The sequence below is a fragment of the Topomyia yanbarensis genome, chromosome 2, assembly GCF_030247195.1.
Source record: "Topomyia yanbarensis strain Yona2022 chromosome 2, ASM3024719v1, whole genome shotgun sequence".
NCBI lineage: Eukaryota > Metazoa > Arthropoda > Insecta > Diptera > Culicidae > Topomyia > Topomyia yanbarensis.
This window is the reverse complement of record NC_080671.1, coordinates 244,428,932-244,445,198: the sequence shown is the minus strand read 5'-3', so window position 1 is coordinate 244,445,198 and position 16,267 is coordinate 244,428,932.

The following is a 16,267-nucleotide window of genomic DNA, read 5'->3' as shown; positions in this document are numbered from 1 at the left end:
CCATAGTTGATCTTAAAGCGGATTGCTAAATGATCGCTATGGGTGTAGCCTTCGTCTACCCTCCATTCCATGCCTGGAGCCAGACTCGGGCTGGCAAAGGTCAAATCAATCCACGCCTCCACTCCGTTTCTACGGAATGTACTAGCGGAGCCATCATTAGCTAGCACAGTATCGAGTTTCGCAAACGCTTCCATTAGCGCTTGACCCCTGCTATTTGTACAGCGGCTGCCCCACTCCACTGCCCAAGCGTTGAAGTCTCCCGCTATTACTACCGGTTTCCGGCCCACGAGGTCCGACGAGAGCCTGTCGATCATCTGGTAGAACTGTTCTATTGGCCACCTTGGTGGGGCGTAGCAGCTGCAATAGAACACACCATTGATCTTGGCAATCGCCACACCCTCGGCGGAGGGGTGTATTACCTCTTGAACCGGGAACCTTCCCGTTGTACAGATTGCCACCATTCCAGACCCGTCCGACACCCAATTGCCGTTGCCGGCAGGGATGCTGTACGGGTCTGATAAGAGGGCGACATCTGTCCTCGACTCCGAGACCGACTGCCACAGCAGCTGTTGGGCTGCTGCACAATGGTTAAGATTTAGCTGTGTGACTCTCACGGCTTCTTCTTATTTAACTCGCCGAAGGGACACGAAGGTCCGCCCATAGCATGTTTATGGGCTTGCTTCTTAGAGGTGCAGATAAGGCACTTATATGCCTTAGTGCACCCCCGCTCTTTATGCCCCTCCTCGCCGCATCGACGACATAGCTTACTCCTGTCTAAGCCTTTGCATTCATAAGCTTTATGGCCGGATTCTAGGCACCGATAGCACCTGTCCACTGAAGGCGGCTGGGGTATACTAATAGGGCATACCGACCAGCCGATCTTCAGCTTCCCTTTCTCGGTTACCTTTTTGGCATCCGCATTCAGTAGCCTGAGGTAGGCTACTTGGGTGCCAGAGGGTCCGTCCCTCAATCGCACAGAGGCCCGCTCGATTGTGACGCCGCATTGCTCCTTGACGGCTGCGACGACGTCTTCTGCGGTCGTGAACTCGTCCAAGTGCTTGCACTGGAGAGTTGATTCCGCACCTAGCGACCTGATTTGGGCGCCCTCGCCAAGGACCTCTTGAGCCAAGGCCTTATATATTGCACTTGATTGTGCGCCTCGCTTCAGCACCAGGAGCATCTCTCCCGTGTTGGTGCGTCCTACGCTACGCACATCCTGCCCAAGGGCCGAGAGGCTTTCGGCCGCCTTCATCGATTTAAGGACATCGGCGTATTTGTCCTTGTCGGTTTTTAACCACAAGGCTTCGCCTCTGTCCTTGGCCTTCCTCGCAGGCCGCGGTACCTCCGGTTTCGGTGCCGGCTTCTTCTTGGTAACCAGCGTCCAGGGGTTTGAGCCCCCCTGCCCCGGTCGTGTCGGGTTGCTGGTACCATCGCTCTCCACAGCGAGGTCACTCTCGCCCTCGCTTACCTCACCCAGGCGGCGTTTGACCTTGACGGTTGCACGCCGAGTGGTGTCGGTTTTGGCACCCTCTCCTGGCGACTTCCTAGGGCGCTTCGCATTCGATGCCGTCTTGCGATTGCCCTTTCCCTTTCCCTTCGAGGGGAACTCGGTCGCCGCTCCGATCGACGTGGCTGCTCCATAGAAGGTAAAGGCCACTGTCTGTGAACCTCTATTAACCTTCTCTCTTTCCTCCCTATTGGAGGCCACTGTCTGGGTTTCTCTGTCGGGCCTCTCCCGACATTCCACGCTCTCAACATATGCCTGCTGTTCCTGTCTTGCGACACGAACAGCTTTCCGGAGCTCCAGAAGGCTCAACTTCAACTCCTTGGCTATGTTCTGCTTTGCGCTAGCGAAGTCGATTATAGCATCGAGTTGCTTCGCTACTTTGCGCATCGCAGCTATTGGCCCCTCCGATGCATTGGTAGGGGTATTGCCTACCGCTGCTGGGGGGTCACTGGTGCTTTCGAGTACAGCACTCATCGTTCCACTACTCTCCCCACGGGGGGGAGACCTCGCCAAACCACCTCTTGCGAAGGGGTTTGGCACCTCCGTCTGTTTATTTTTATTATTTTTATTTTGCTCCATGAAAATTCCCACGAGTAGCGCGAGAAATATATGTCCGCCACGCCAGAGCTCCGCATTAGCGTGGTAAGGGACGCTTACTGTGGGGGTTGCCCAGGTACCCCACAGGCTCCGTTAACGATCGAGCATCTTTTTCACCCCCTCGATCACTCATCCCTCGGCACGGGTCGCTTCACGCCTTGGAATTGGGGTTATGCCCTACCTTGCTTTACGTGGTGATCTCGGCCCGGATCATCACAACCATCCTCCTTTACCAGGGCTTTGGACCTGTAGCTCTGGATCTCAATAGTTCCATGTACGTATGTTATTACAGACATGCTACTATTGGGATCCGTCATTCGCTAGCGGAGTTATGTGTGTGTATGTGTGTGTGTATGTGTGTGTATGTGTGTGTGTGTATGTATGTGCGTATGTGTCAAATAATGTCACTCATTTATCTCAGAGATGGCTGGACCGATTTGTCCAAACTTAGTCTCAAATGAAAGGTGCAACCTTCGACTGCTATTGAATTTTGTGTTTTGCCTTTCTCATATAGAAAGGTTATGCAATCACTCTGAAAAACGTCAACCTAATCCCGGCCCGGATGGCCGAGTGTCATATCCCATTCGATTCAGTTCGTCGAGATCGGAAAAAGTCTGTATGTGTGTGTGTATGTATGTATGTGTGTGTATATGTGTGTGTATGTGTGTGTATGTGTGTGTGTGTATGTATGTGCGTATGTGTCAAATAATGTCACTCATTTATCTCAGAGATGGCTGGACCGATTTGCCCAAACTTAGTCTCAAATGAAGGGTGCAACCTTCCCATCGGCTGCTATTGAATTTTGGATCGATCGGAATTCTGGTTCCGGAATTACGGGTTTCAGAGTGCGGCCACACAGAAATTTCTCATATAAACTATAGGAAAAATTTAAAATAGAATTTTTATTTTTGATGCTAAATGTGTTCAAGGTGCATGAAACGTCGAGATTTGATGCAAACTCGAAAAAAATTTGACGACGATTCACTTTTTTGGATTTTGGCACATTTTTTTGCCTTTCTCATATAGAAAGGTTATGCAATCACTCTGAAAAACGTCAACCTAATCCCGGCCCGGAGGGCCAAGTGTCATATCCCATTCGATTCAGTTCTTCGAGATCGGAAAAAGTCTGTATGTGTGTGTATGTATGTATGTATGTGTGTGTATGTGTGTGTGTATGTATGTGCGTATGTGTCAAATAATGTCACTCATTTTTCTCAGAGATGGCTGGACGGATTTGCCCAAACTTAGTCTCAAATGAAAGATGCAACCTTCCCATCGGCTGCTATTGAATTTTGGATCGATCGGAATTCTGGTTCTGGAATTACGGGTTTCAGAGTGCGGCCACACAGAAATTTCTCATATAAACTATAGGAAAAATTAAAAATAGAATTTTTATTTTTGATGCTAAATGTGTTCAAGGTGCATGAAACGTCGAGATTTGATACAAACTCGAAAAAAAATTGACGACGATTCACTTTTTTGGATTTTGGCACATTTTTACCTTTCTCATATAGAAAGGTTATGCAATCACTCTGAAAAACGCACTCGCATAAGGTTTCTGGATTTTAACAGGGGCGTAGTTGATGGTTTACGGAGCGGGGTTACACCCCCCCTCTACTGTTCACTCCCCTCCTTTAAAAATCTCCTTAAATCACCCCTCAGACCACCACCCCATCCAGCCCTCATACCCCTCCCTTTCAACCCCATCATCTTTAAACCACTACTATATCACAAAGCATACCAATTTAAGCTGGGAAGTCGTTCGTTCGTGGGACTTTCGCCCTCCTCACATACCCACCCCCGCATGACAAAATGAGTTAGCAAGCAGATAACATTGATCTAATGCTGAGTAGGCTAATGGAATATGATATTTTTTTGTTTCAAGTGTTTCACCGTCGACACGTAGCTCATCAAGTTCATGGCTGACATGCCATTGTGTATAAGTGCAAAGTGTACTAAGAATGTAATGGACATTTCCACAATTATGTTGAACATAAAAAGCCTCCGTGCCATAGTTTAGAGAAATGAGAAAGGCACAATTGCACCGCTAGGTGGATTAAAACAGGTTTTTAAGAACAGTATTGTTTAGAACGTTTTAGTTGTACTAAGAGTCAGTTACTCGTCCCTAAAATTGAACAATAATTACTGACTATCACTATCACAATCCACACCACGTTTTTGACCACACTTTGCTAACCTAATTCAACGAATTTAATCACCGTCGCGCACTACGAAATTGGTGATAAACCACGGACCGAAAGAGATCGATTTCAGCCGAGCCAAGCTATTTATGTGCGTTGAAATTGCGAGAAAGACCGAAAACATCCGAATATCTACAACAAATGTAGATTTAGCAGGTTAATTCTGTTCGGCAAGTCTGACGCTAGTTGCTCCATCTGTGGAGTGATGAGAACATCTCAGTTGTCACACTGCCATAACCGAGATTATTATATAGCGTGAGAACAAACCGGCCTGAATGGACGATACGACACTGATCTTATCCAATACACCCGGCACTCCCAAGATGCTGTCAGTTCGCTCATTTATGTCTTATGAGAGCGAGAGATCGCAAGAGCGTAAAAAGAGAGGGAATCTCGCAACCGAGTACAATAGGGTACATCGGGGTTTGTGTGGACCTGTGGTGGATCACGCAAGTTGCAATTTGGGAACCTATCGGTTAGGAAGTGTATTTAACGTACAAAACCTTGCAGGATGGTTCAGTTTGCCAATCTTACATAAAACCAAAGATCGAAAACCCATCTCCAAGTGTTTCCAAGTAATTTCCACAGTCCGTTGTGGAAATTGGTGGGTTGGAAAAATTTAGGATGGACGATCAAATTGATTTTTATTGAAGAAAGTTTTTTTGCTTACAAAATCTTACATCCTGCATCCAACCAAAGATCGAAAGCCCATCTCCAAGTGTTTCCAAGTAATTTCCACAGTCCGTTGTGGAAATTGGTGGGTTGGAAAAATTTTGGAAAGACGCTCAAATTGATTTTTATTGAATGAAGTGTATTTAACCTACAAAACCTTGCAGGATGGTTCGGTTTGCCCATCCTGCATTCAACCAAAGATCGAAAACCCATCTCCATATATTTCTAATTCATTATAAAAAAAATTAAACCGCAATCATGGCTACTAATTAGCACCTATGATTTTTTCAAAATTATCTCTGCCGATAGAATCACGCCGTGATCACTCTTTTAAGGGGGCGTCTGGTGTAGAGGGCAAAAATAATCGACTGCTATTTTATCCGCTTAATTGCTAGTATTGAATCTCTAGAAAAGTCTCCCGCAATCTCGGTGGCCACGCTGAATTCTCACTACCGTCGCTAGGGAGGTTCCAACAAAGGAGCCAAGCTCACCTCCCTAGCTAGAAGACAAGGACCGCTGCCGGAGCAATCAACAAAGATACGACCGAAGGAGAACGTGTATTTGTTTGTTTACTTTTTGTTGTAAAACGAAAATCCGAAATTCTGTAGAAGTACGTAGGCCACCCTGAATGAAGGGTCCGCCGGGCAAACAAGAACCCGAGTAGTGGGCAAACCCCTACTTACAATTTTAAACAGTATACGTCCTAAGTTACGTAAGTTTTTCACTATTCGGAAAATGAACCCAAACTGTCTTGCTGCCTTATCCACAATGCATGATGTATGTGGTTTGAACGTTAGTGCCGAATCCAGGATGACTCCAAAATCCTTGACGTGAGAGAGTCTTGGAATACTTTAGTTGAAAAGATGGTAGTTAAATTGAATCGGATGGCGTTTCCGCGCGAACGCAACGATTGAGCATTTACTCGGATTTAAAACCATTCTGTTCAGATCACACCACGTACTAAAGCTCTCCAATTCACACTGAAGAAACTCGGCATCGGTTTTATCCCGTATTTGTCGACAAATTTTCATGTCGTCGGCAAAAGAAAGGCGGGGTCCTTGTAATTTAATGTTGACGTCATTAAAGTAGAGGAGGAATATCACTGGACCGAGATGGTTAACTTGTGGGATGCCGGATGTAGCGAAGAATGGTGTAGATAGACAGTCCTTAATGCTGATTTGGAGTTGCCTTCCATCGAGGTAGGAACGAAACCAGCGCAGTAGTTGTCCACGAATACCGAGTTTGTCCAGCTTCGCTATTGCGATATCATGATTGATTTTGTCGAAGGCCGCAGATAAATCCATGTAAATCCATGCAATCCGTCAGCGAATCTATCGAGTACATATGTTGTGAACGAGAGCAGGTTTGTCGTTGTCGATCGTTTGGGCATAAAACCGTGTTGATCGTCTGCAATGTAGTGTTTGCAGTGAAAGAAAAGAGGGTCTAAAACAACCAGCACGAATAGTTTTGATACTGTACTTAAACACGAGATTCCCCGATAATTGTCAATGTTCGATTTGTTTCCCTTTTTCTGAACTGGAAACATGTGCGCTGCTTTCCAGCAAGAAGGGAATGTTCCAGTAGTGAGTGATAGCACGAAGACTCGCCGAAGTGGTTCAAGAAGCCCGCTGATGCACTTTTTGGGAAAAATCGAGGGAACGACATCTGGGCTCGGCGAACTAGATGCTTTCAGCTTGGAATTTGCTGCAAGAATGGCACCATTATCGACACAAATTCGGTTGATGGTTTGTCCTAAAGAAGGAGTTAGATTTACAGCGGCAGCGACTTGTTGTGGAGAAAGGCTCTCGTTGGGAAAAAATGCCTTAAAATTTGTCGGAGAACAATTGGCAAATTTCCTTATTGTCGGTATCTAAAACTCCATTTAATGACATACAAGATGGTAACCCGGATTCTTTTTGCTGCTCGTTCACATATTCCCAAAACGACTTGGGTCGTCTAGCATATTATGCTAAGAGTTAAGGACCAAACTTAAAATCCAGAAATATCAATTTTCATATGAAGCTGATAAAATCGGGGGCTGAAAAATCGGGTGCTGATAAAATTGGGTATTCACCTATCTATAAACGAATCATGAAAGTAGTAAACCACAAAGAAGACGTCGTGACAAGAGGAAGTGCCCCGAGATCGAACTCCCGTGAACCATGTCGACCGAACCGAGATGAAGCGGAATAGCAGCTCACAGTTGAGGACACTGGCAAAAACACCGGTGAAATCACTGGACGAGTCGCGACAAGGACAGCAGGGGTGCACACTAGGACCATCGTACAGTTAGAATGTTAAAACGGTGATAGAAAATTGTAAATATTTTGTTTTTGCCAATAGTAAAAACGAACGTATTTGTAATGGCAATCTTAGAAATTAGGACATTAAATTAAATTGACTTTTGACACGATTTTTTACATTTCTTACAAAAGACATGTATAGGATTCGCTATAACTTTGAAAACGGAGGGCCGAGTCTTATATACCAATTGACTCAGCTCGACAAATTGGGACAATATCTGTGTGTGTGGGTGTTTTTTAATGGAGAATGCAGTTTACGCACTTACCCAGTACACGTGCTATTAGTAGATGCCAAGCTACCACACGGGGTGTACTGAAGTGTCGGGCTCTCATGGTGACACCATGACTAGGTAATACCGACTAAACTCCATTGGACACCGTCATTGTTCCCCCCAGGGACTACCTCTCGGTATTACTTCTGGGGGGATGGCTGTACTTGATTTACTCACTCACTTTCGCTCACGCGTTCATACATCCTGTATGAGGCTTACTTGGGCGCTCTCTCTATCACACCTTGATTCACTTTCTAACACTCCCCATGAGGCTTACTTTTGTGCTCACCTCTATCACGCCATGCGAGGCTTACTTGTGTGTTCACCTTTTTCGTACCTTGCTAGGCTTACTTTTGTGCTAGACTCTAACATACCACGTGAGGCTGACTTGGATGCTCACCCTATCACCTGATTCACTCTCGATCATACCACTCTATTACACCCCTGTCGCTCTCCCTGGAATCCCATGTGGGACATTTTTCTTAGGCCCCACTTCTGACATGCCATGTGAGGCTTACTTGGGTGCTCACCGTTTTCATACCTTGTGAGGCTTACTTTTGTACTCACCTCTAACATACCATGTGAGGCTGACTTTTGTGGTCACCCCTAGCATACCGTGTGAGGCTGACTTGGACGCTCACATTTCACTCCTCTGCCACGCCACGAGGTATCAATAGCTAAGTCCCAACATACTACGCTTCGACCCTCCCATCTTGGCATGAGGCAGTCCACATATACGCCTATGCACTCGCTCTTCGTAAGCAGAAAGCACACAAAATCTACAAAAAATACAACAGTGGAGATAACTTAACAAACTATTTAAATCTATGCGATCAATTGAACCTTGCCATTGATATCGCTTTTGAAGAGTACAATGCAAGAACAGAACGCAATATAAAAACTTGCCCAAAAAACTTCTTTAATTACGTAAAAACTAAAATAAAATCGGATTATTTCCCAACAGAAAAGCATCTTGATGGAAAGGTAGGTGATAACTCAGAGGAAATCTGCAATCTTTTTGCAACATTCTTCCAGGAAGTTTACACTACATTTTCAGAGAAGGATCGAGAGCGTGAATACTTTTCATTCCTCCCAGAACTTTCAAGAGATATTAACATTAAACAGATAAAAGTACATACAATCATGGATGCCTTAAAAAACTTGGATAGCTCTAAAAGCCCTGGACCTGATGGCGTTCCACCGGTGTTTTTAAAAACTTTGTCAATAGAACTAACCGCTCCTTTATTTTGGCTTTTTAACATGTCTCCAGAATCAGGTTGTTTTCCTAAAACATGGAAAAGCTCTTTCCTAGTTCCAATTTTTAAAAATGGTAAAAAACTACAAGGGGCAGCCCTATAAGGTTGCACGAACTGTAGACGTAGGACTATACTATACAACGTAAAATATTTGTTTTCTTAGTACATTTAGAGTAATAATAAATCAAATATATTTCTTACGTATAGTTTAAGCACAACCAATCAACATCGAATGTTACATATTGAACCAAAGCTTCTTGGTTATCAGGTCATTTCATTTGTAGCAGATGATCGAATCCGATTAAACTTATTTGAGAAGATCTGCACAAAAGAAGACAGAAAACCGACCGAACTAATATCTGGAACTAAGTCTTTATAGCACAAGATCAGCATTTAAAAATTTTAAAAACTTTTCCATTGTGTGAGGTAAAAAACCCGGACCGGAGAAGAAAAATCAAATTTTAGACAATATAATCACATTTCATATATAGACCAAGTTTTTTAGTTGTATTTTGCCATTATTGTAACTTTCCATAGACCCGCGTAAATTTGTCGCTAGAAAAATTTTCGTCTGCGCAACGAAAGCACAGATTGCAATCATGCAGGTTACGCATGCAACCGCTAACAAACAGGGATGTCACATTGAAATCTGTATTTCGGTCAAAAATATCTTTTTACCATCTGTGATAACTGAAACAGGAAAAAAAATCTGTGATAAATTTCCGAAAAATCTGTGAAAAATCACAATACTTTCAAAAATCTGTGAAATTTTCATCAAAATGCCAAAAATCTGCCATCTGTGAAAAAGAATCTGTGCTCGAAAATTGAGGAAAAAATCTGTGACATTACAGAATAATCTGTGTAACCCTGCTAACAAATTAGATACCTACACATTCGCCTCAAACAGCAAAAGTGCACAAAGCAAAATGAATCAACGCTGATGATGATGGATAGAGCGAAAGAGATAACTAGTGATGTAAATGAGCACAACACAAAAGAAAGCATAGTGATCGAACGGACAAGTTCAGTCGCGTGTTGGACGGCACTGGTTAGCGTACCTCCACAGCCAGTGTACCAGACTTCTAACTTCAGCTACAGTGGCTGTGAAAACACAGAGCGCAGTGATCTGCTCTGTCTGCCGTTCAACAGGCAACGTTCTTTAAATAGTCGATGATGACATCGGTCATAGAGGCGTAGCGCGCTAGGTACACAAATCTGTCGTGCCGGACTTGGGAAGCGCTATCTTCTGTGTGTAAATGCGTGATATTTTAACTAGGTTGAACATTATTTAAATTTTTAATGCCATGATATCAAAAATCTTTGTTTTTATCTTTTGGAATCTATTCTTAGAAGTATTTCGGGGCGATATGTGCAAAAAATTTGAAAATTTATCGTGAGATGGCTGAATTATATGCGTTTAAAATTGGACCACTTTTCGTTACATCCCATTTTTGTAGAATTTGCAAAGTGCACCCCCATATCGAAAACAAAGACGTAGTCCTACGTCAAAATCCGATGTGCGTAACTATCGTGGAATAGCTATCATCTCGTGCATTCCCAAGATTTTCGAGGCGATTGTTAATGAAAATTTATTCCACCAAATTAAGAAAAGAATTACCCATGTGCAACATGGTTTTTTCAAAGGGCGTTCTACAAGTACAAATCTACTCGAATTCATTAACTACACATTAACAGAAATGGATAACGGAAACCACGTTGAAGCTCTTTATACAGATTTTAGCAAAGCATTTGATCGCATCGACATACCCATACTACTTTTTAAATTAGAAAAAATAGGGTTTGAGCCAGGACTTCTTACATGGGTACAATCATATCTTACAAATCGTGAACAAGCTGTTAGATTTAAAGGGATAAAATCAATCCCAATTCAAGTTACATCAGGAGTCCCTCAAGGGTCTCATTTGGGCCCGCTATTCTTTATTTTATTTGTTAACGACATTTCCTTCATTCTAAAAAATGTAAAAGTTCTTATACATGCTGATGATATGAAACTATTTCTAGAAATAAGAAATGGTGAAGACTTTCAGACATTTCAAAACGAAGTAAATATATTTTATACATGGTGTAATAAAAGCCTTCTGAAACTGAATGTAAAAACCTGTTTTAATCCACCTAGAGGTGCAATTGTGCCTTTCTCATTTCTCCAAACTATCATTTAATAGCTGGTTCGTACAATATAACATTACGGAAATGTCTTTCATTCTTATTACACTTGGTAAGTATATATAAGAGCACCTTTTTGCATTCATCGTGGTATCGGTTTGAATCGGAGTTTTCTATGTGATCGCACTCCACAACCCGTAACTCCGGAGCTGGAAGTCGGATGGAGATGGAATTTAATATCAGTTTCCGGGGACGCAACACCTTTCATTTGAGACTAAGTTGATCAAATCGTTCTAGCCATTTTCGAGAAACCAATATAACCGTTATTCTGAATTTGGATGCTTCCGGATCCGTCGATGGTGGCCAGTGTGGCCAAAGAGACTTTGAAGGACTGTTGGTGACCTAGATCTACAAATTCAACAGTTGTGTTTACATTTTGGAAAAAATTTCACCTTTTTACATTCATCGCAGAATTCGTTGGAATCTGGATTTGCTGCGTGATCGTACGTATCACCCTGTAATTCAGGAACCAGAACTCGGATCCACACAAAATTCAACAGCAGCTGATGGACCTTTCGTTTAAAATCAAGTTTGTCAAAATCGGTTCAGAAAATTCCGAGAAACCGATGTGGACAAATCAACAAATTTTGTTTTGTAACCATACTCTTCAACTCGTAATCCGGAACAAGATGTCGGTTGAAAATGAAATTCATTATGGGAATGGGGGCTATGGGAATACTATACCTTTCATTTGAATCTTAGTTTGTAAAAATCGGTTCAGCCATCTCCGAGAAACCGATGTGGACATCTTGATAACAAATCCGCACATACACACATACATACATACATACAGACATACATACACATATACATACATACATACATACACACATACATGCACACATACATACACACAGATATTTTGCGATCTCAGCGAACTGAGTCGAATATTATATGAGACTCGGCCCTCCGGGCCTCGGTTAGAAAGTCGGTTTTTGGAGCAATTGCATAACCTTTCTATATGAGAAAGGCAAAAGAATAATATTTAATTAGCTTAATCAGCATGAGTTCAATGTTATCTTCATGTGATTATATTTTGAAATGTTGGTGGAATGGGTTTGAAAGTGGGGGGAATGGGGTGTTAGTAGAGTGGGAGTGGAAGATGCGTCAGAAATCCTTCAACTTATTTCGGTATACGGGGTGGATGAAGGAAATGTGGGCGTGAGGGTGGTCCAAGGGGAAGGGAGTGATGAAGGAGGGAGATGTAAGGCCAAGGCGGGGAGGGAGGGGCGGCGACGCATATCTCAACTGCATATTTTGCCTTCCATTTGAGATTTGGTTTGAGAAAATCGGTTCAGTCATCACCGAAGAACCGATGTGATTTTAATTGTGGAATATGCCTGGAATTCCGGACTTTCGGAATCGTCGATCGCGGACAATATATTCAAAGAATGTTTGATTGGCAATCAGTGATCTAGATATGCGATTAGAAGTAATTTGGTGACCATTTCAATAGTTTTTAGCCTCTGAGGTATTACGATTGTACCGATTTATATTTATAATTCCAGTGTATCCTTACTAACACCCCTGTAACTCCGGAAGCAAGAGTCAGAACCAAATGAAAATCAGCAGCAGTCAATGGTATTACTGTATCTTTCATTTGAAATCAAGTTTGTAAAAATCGGTAGAGAATTCGTTGGGGAATGAGTGTGATATTAGCTTAGGAACTTAGCGGGTTCCCCGGGGGCGTCATGAACCGTCATAGGTGGCCAATGTGGTCAAAGCTGCTTTGATTGATCATTAGTGATCCAGACCCGCAAACTAGAGTAATGTTACATCAATTTTAATATGTTTTACATCATTTGAACATCATGGTGGTACCAGTTTATATGGGAATTTTCTGTGTGACCGCACTCTTCAACCCGTAACTCCGGAACCGGAAATCGGATCAACTAAAAATTCAATAGCAGCTTATGGGAGCGTTATACCTTTCCGATGAAACTAAGTTTGCGAAAATCGGTTCAGCCATCTCTGAGAAAATTGTGTGAGTTTAAATGACACACACATACACACACAGACATTTGCCGATCTCGACGAACTAAATCGAATGGTGTATGACACTCGGCCCACCGGGCCTCGGTTAAAAAGTCGATTTTTACAGTGATTGCATAGCCTTTCTTTATATAAGAAAGGCAAAAAATGTAATTCCACAACATTGAGTAGAAAGAATAATATACAGAACAATAGAATCTTATTGGGAAATCAACAAGTAGAAAAGTGTGACAGAATAAGAGATCTAGGAGTTATTATAGATTCCAAAATAACATTCATAGATCATTATAACACAATAATTAACAAAGCAAACAGCACACTAGGTTTTATCAAACGCTGCAGCTATAATTTCCATGATCCCTACACAATAAAAACATTATATGTAGCCTATGTGCGTTCAACACTAGAATATTGTAGTATAGTTTGGTCGCCTTTTTCAGCAACGCATGCAAACCGGATAGAATCAGTACAAAAGCAGTTTTTGATGTTCGCTCTTCGTAAACTAGGTTGGACTGGACTACATTTGCCATCTTATGAAGCACGGTGCATGCTAATTGACATTCAAACCTTGAAAGATCGTCGTGAATTTTCTATGGTATCATTTGTAAACGACATTGTATCACATCGTATTGATTCAATCGAACTTTTATCAAAACTTAATTTTTATGCTCCTTCTCGACAACTACGTAACCGCAGCATCTTTTGTACAATTCGCCATCGCACTAATTATGCCAAGTTTGGCCCTTTAAACCAAATGATGAATATTTACAACAAACATTGCGAAAGCATTGACTTCACTATGTCGAAAACAAAACTTAAGCAGCAGTTTAAAGTAAACCAAAATTTTAACTAGTGTTAAGTTAGTTTAATAATTATTGTAAGAAACCGGTCTACATCTGATTGATGACTTGAAATAAATAATAAATAAATAAATAAATATCTTCTGCCTTGCATCGGGGTGGCTGGGTTTACCCCTTACGCGGTTGTCAGTCGCTGCGCCAAACCTGCCTCAGCATGAACAGACCATTCACTCACTTTTCTGCGTTTGGCCTTTTTCAGCTCCAACTAACCAATCACTAGTTAGTCGTGCCCGTCGTCTGTTGCTCGGTGCGCCAGATTCCCTGTAGCCTGCAGGCAATCTGGGCGGTTGCAGTCAAGACTGCGATCCACTTCTCCACCGATTGACACATCCGCTGAATAAGGGTATCAGGGGTTGTGTCCCAGCCGCTGACGTAGAGTATTTCTCTTCTTTCGACGTCGAAACGAGGACAACATCATCCTCGATAATGCCGCAACAGCAGTCGATGCTCTCTTGTATGTATAGTCGACATGGCTGCCGAAGGTCAGCTTGTCGTCTATAATGACTCCGAGAGACTTCAGACTCCGCTGTAAGGGTGATCACAACTTCTCCCACTTGGATAACTGCATGTTGTACCGACTTGCGGTTGTTGACGATAACTACCTCTGTCTTATGCTGAGCGAGCTCCAGGCCTCTCGCGCTCATCCATTCCTCCACCGTGTTTATCGCGTGTTCTGCGGTTAGTTCTACCTTAGAGATTGACTCCCCGTAGACCTTTTACAAGGTTACGTCGTTGGCAAAGCCGACGATCTTGACCCCAGGAGGGATCTCAAAACCCCGTCATACATGAGGTCCCATAACACCGGGTTTAGGATCGAGCCCTGTGGGACTCCGGCGGTAATCGGAACCCTTTTCTAACTCGCATCGGTCTAGTATAGCAGTAGGCGGTTCTGGAAGTAACTTTCCAGGATCCGGTACAGACCCACCGGTAGGCTAAGCCGGTGTAACGAGAGCGCGATGGCATCCCAGCTAGCGGTGTTGAATGCGTTCTTCACATCAAGTGTCACTAACGCACAGTATCGAATGCCTCGCCTTTTTCGTTGGATCGCTATCTCGGCAGTCTTCATCACTGAGTTGATAGCGTCCACCGTGGACTTACCCTCCTGAAAGCCAAACTGGTTGCTTGACCCACACTGTCTCGTGTGTGTATGCGTTTTTCATAGCAAGGTTGAAAAAGTTTCAAAAGCCTGGCCTTTAGTGTATTGGCACTGTGTGGGACTCACGACTCACGTTCGTGCTTAACCACTAAAAACATTCCTTAGTTTTTACGCCCTTCTTCCCCACGGAACTACGTCATCGTATTACTTTGAGGGGGGGGGGGTTCGTTGTGCTTTCGTCGCACCTCTTTCTTCTGCTCTATCTCAGAGCCTCGCTTGGTTCATGGAGTGGCTCGACCTATGAGCTTTTATTTAATTCTCGACTCTTCTCTTGCTTGTTTTCCCTATCTATCTACGTCGCCATTAGCTCTCGTCCCCGTGAGCGGTTTAGGTGCTGATTCATTGAGCCATTTAGCTCGTGTTTCCGTGAGTCATTCAGCTCCCGGCCTTATCACGATCTACTTGGATAGTCCCCAACGATGAACTCACACTCCTCCGACCGATAGTTCCCCAACGGAGGAATTCCCCCCGACACCGATAGGCCAACGTGGGTACCAGGGTACCCACAAATTGAATTGCTCATAACTATGGCTTCCTTTATCCGATTTGGACACTTTTAGATTTTTTGGATTCAGGAACTCGTCCACTTTTTGATTTGTAAAATTGACCGCATGAATGGATCTGATGCTTGGTAATCCGTATTTTCCGGGGTAATGTTCCAGTAGTAGGGTATGATTTGTAAATTTTATTAATGTCCTAGCAATATGAGTATCAAAACTCTTCAAATTGTCTCGGAAGTCTGTTATTTATTGTTACGGGACCCTGTGGCAATTTAAAAAATGGAATTGGAATGGAATGGCCACTCACGGCCCCATGGGAACTTGCTCCGGAATGTCCGTTCCGGGTTCAAATCACCAAATTATTCCAAAACCACGAGATACAGTCTACTGCATATAGTTAGTAATATCCAATATTTAGTCTCCTGGCCATCTTGCCACACCGCGTGCTGCTCTAACGTATTTATTACATTTATTTGCGGATCTCCGCTTACCGTAGGATTTTTACTTGTACGCGACCCCATTTTTTTAACTGTCACTGGTTGAGTGGGTAGCGGTCGGACGGCTGAATCTCGGTTAACTTGGCTAATGCTTAATAGTCACGTACTCATTCTCGATAATAGTAAGGTTCGTTCACTTGGTCGTAACTTAGCATCAGGTCACTTAATTCACTTGGTCGTAGTTTAACGGAATGGCGTATCTCACAATTTGGCTAGTTCTCTTTCTTTTGGTTACTTTTCTTAGCACACTGGACGAATTTTCCACCACTG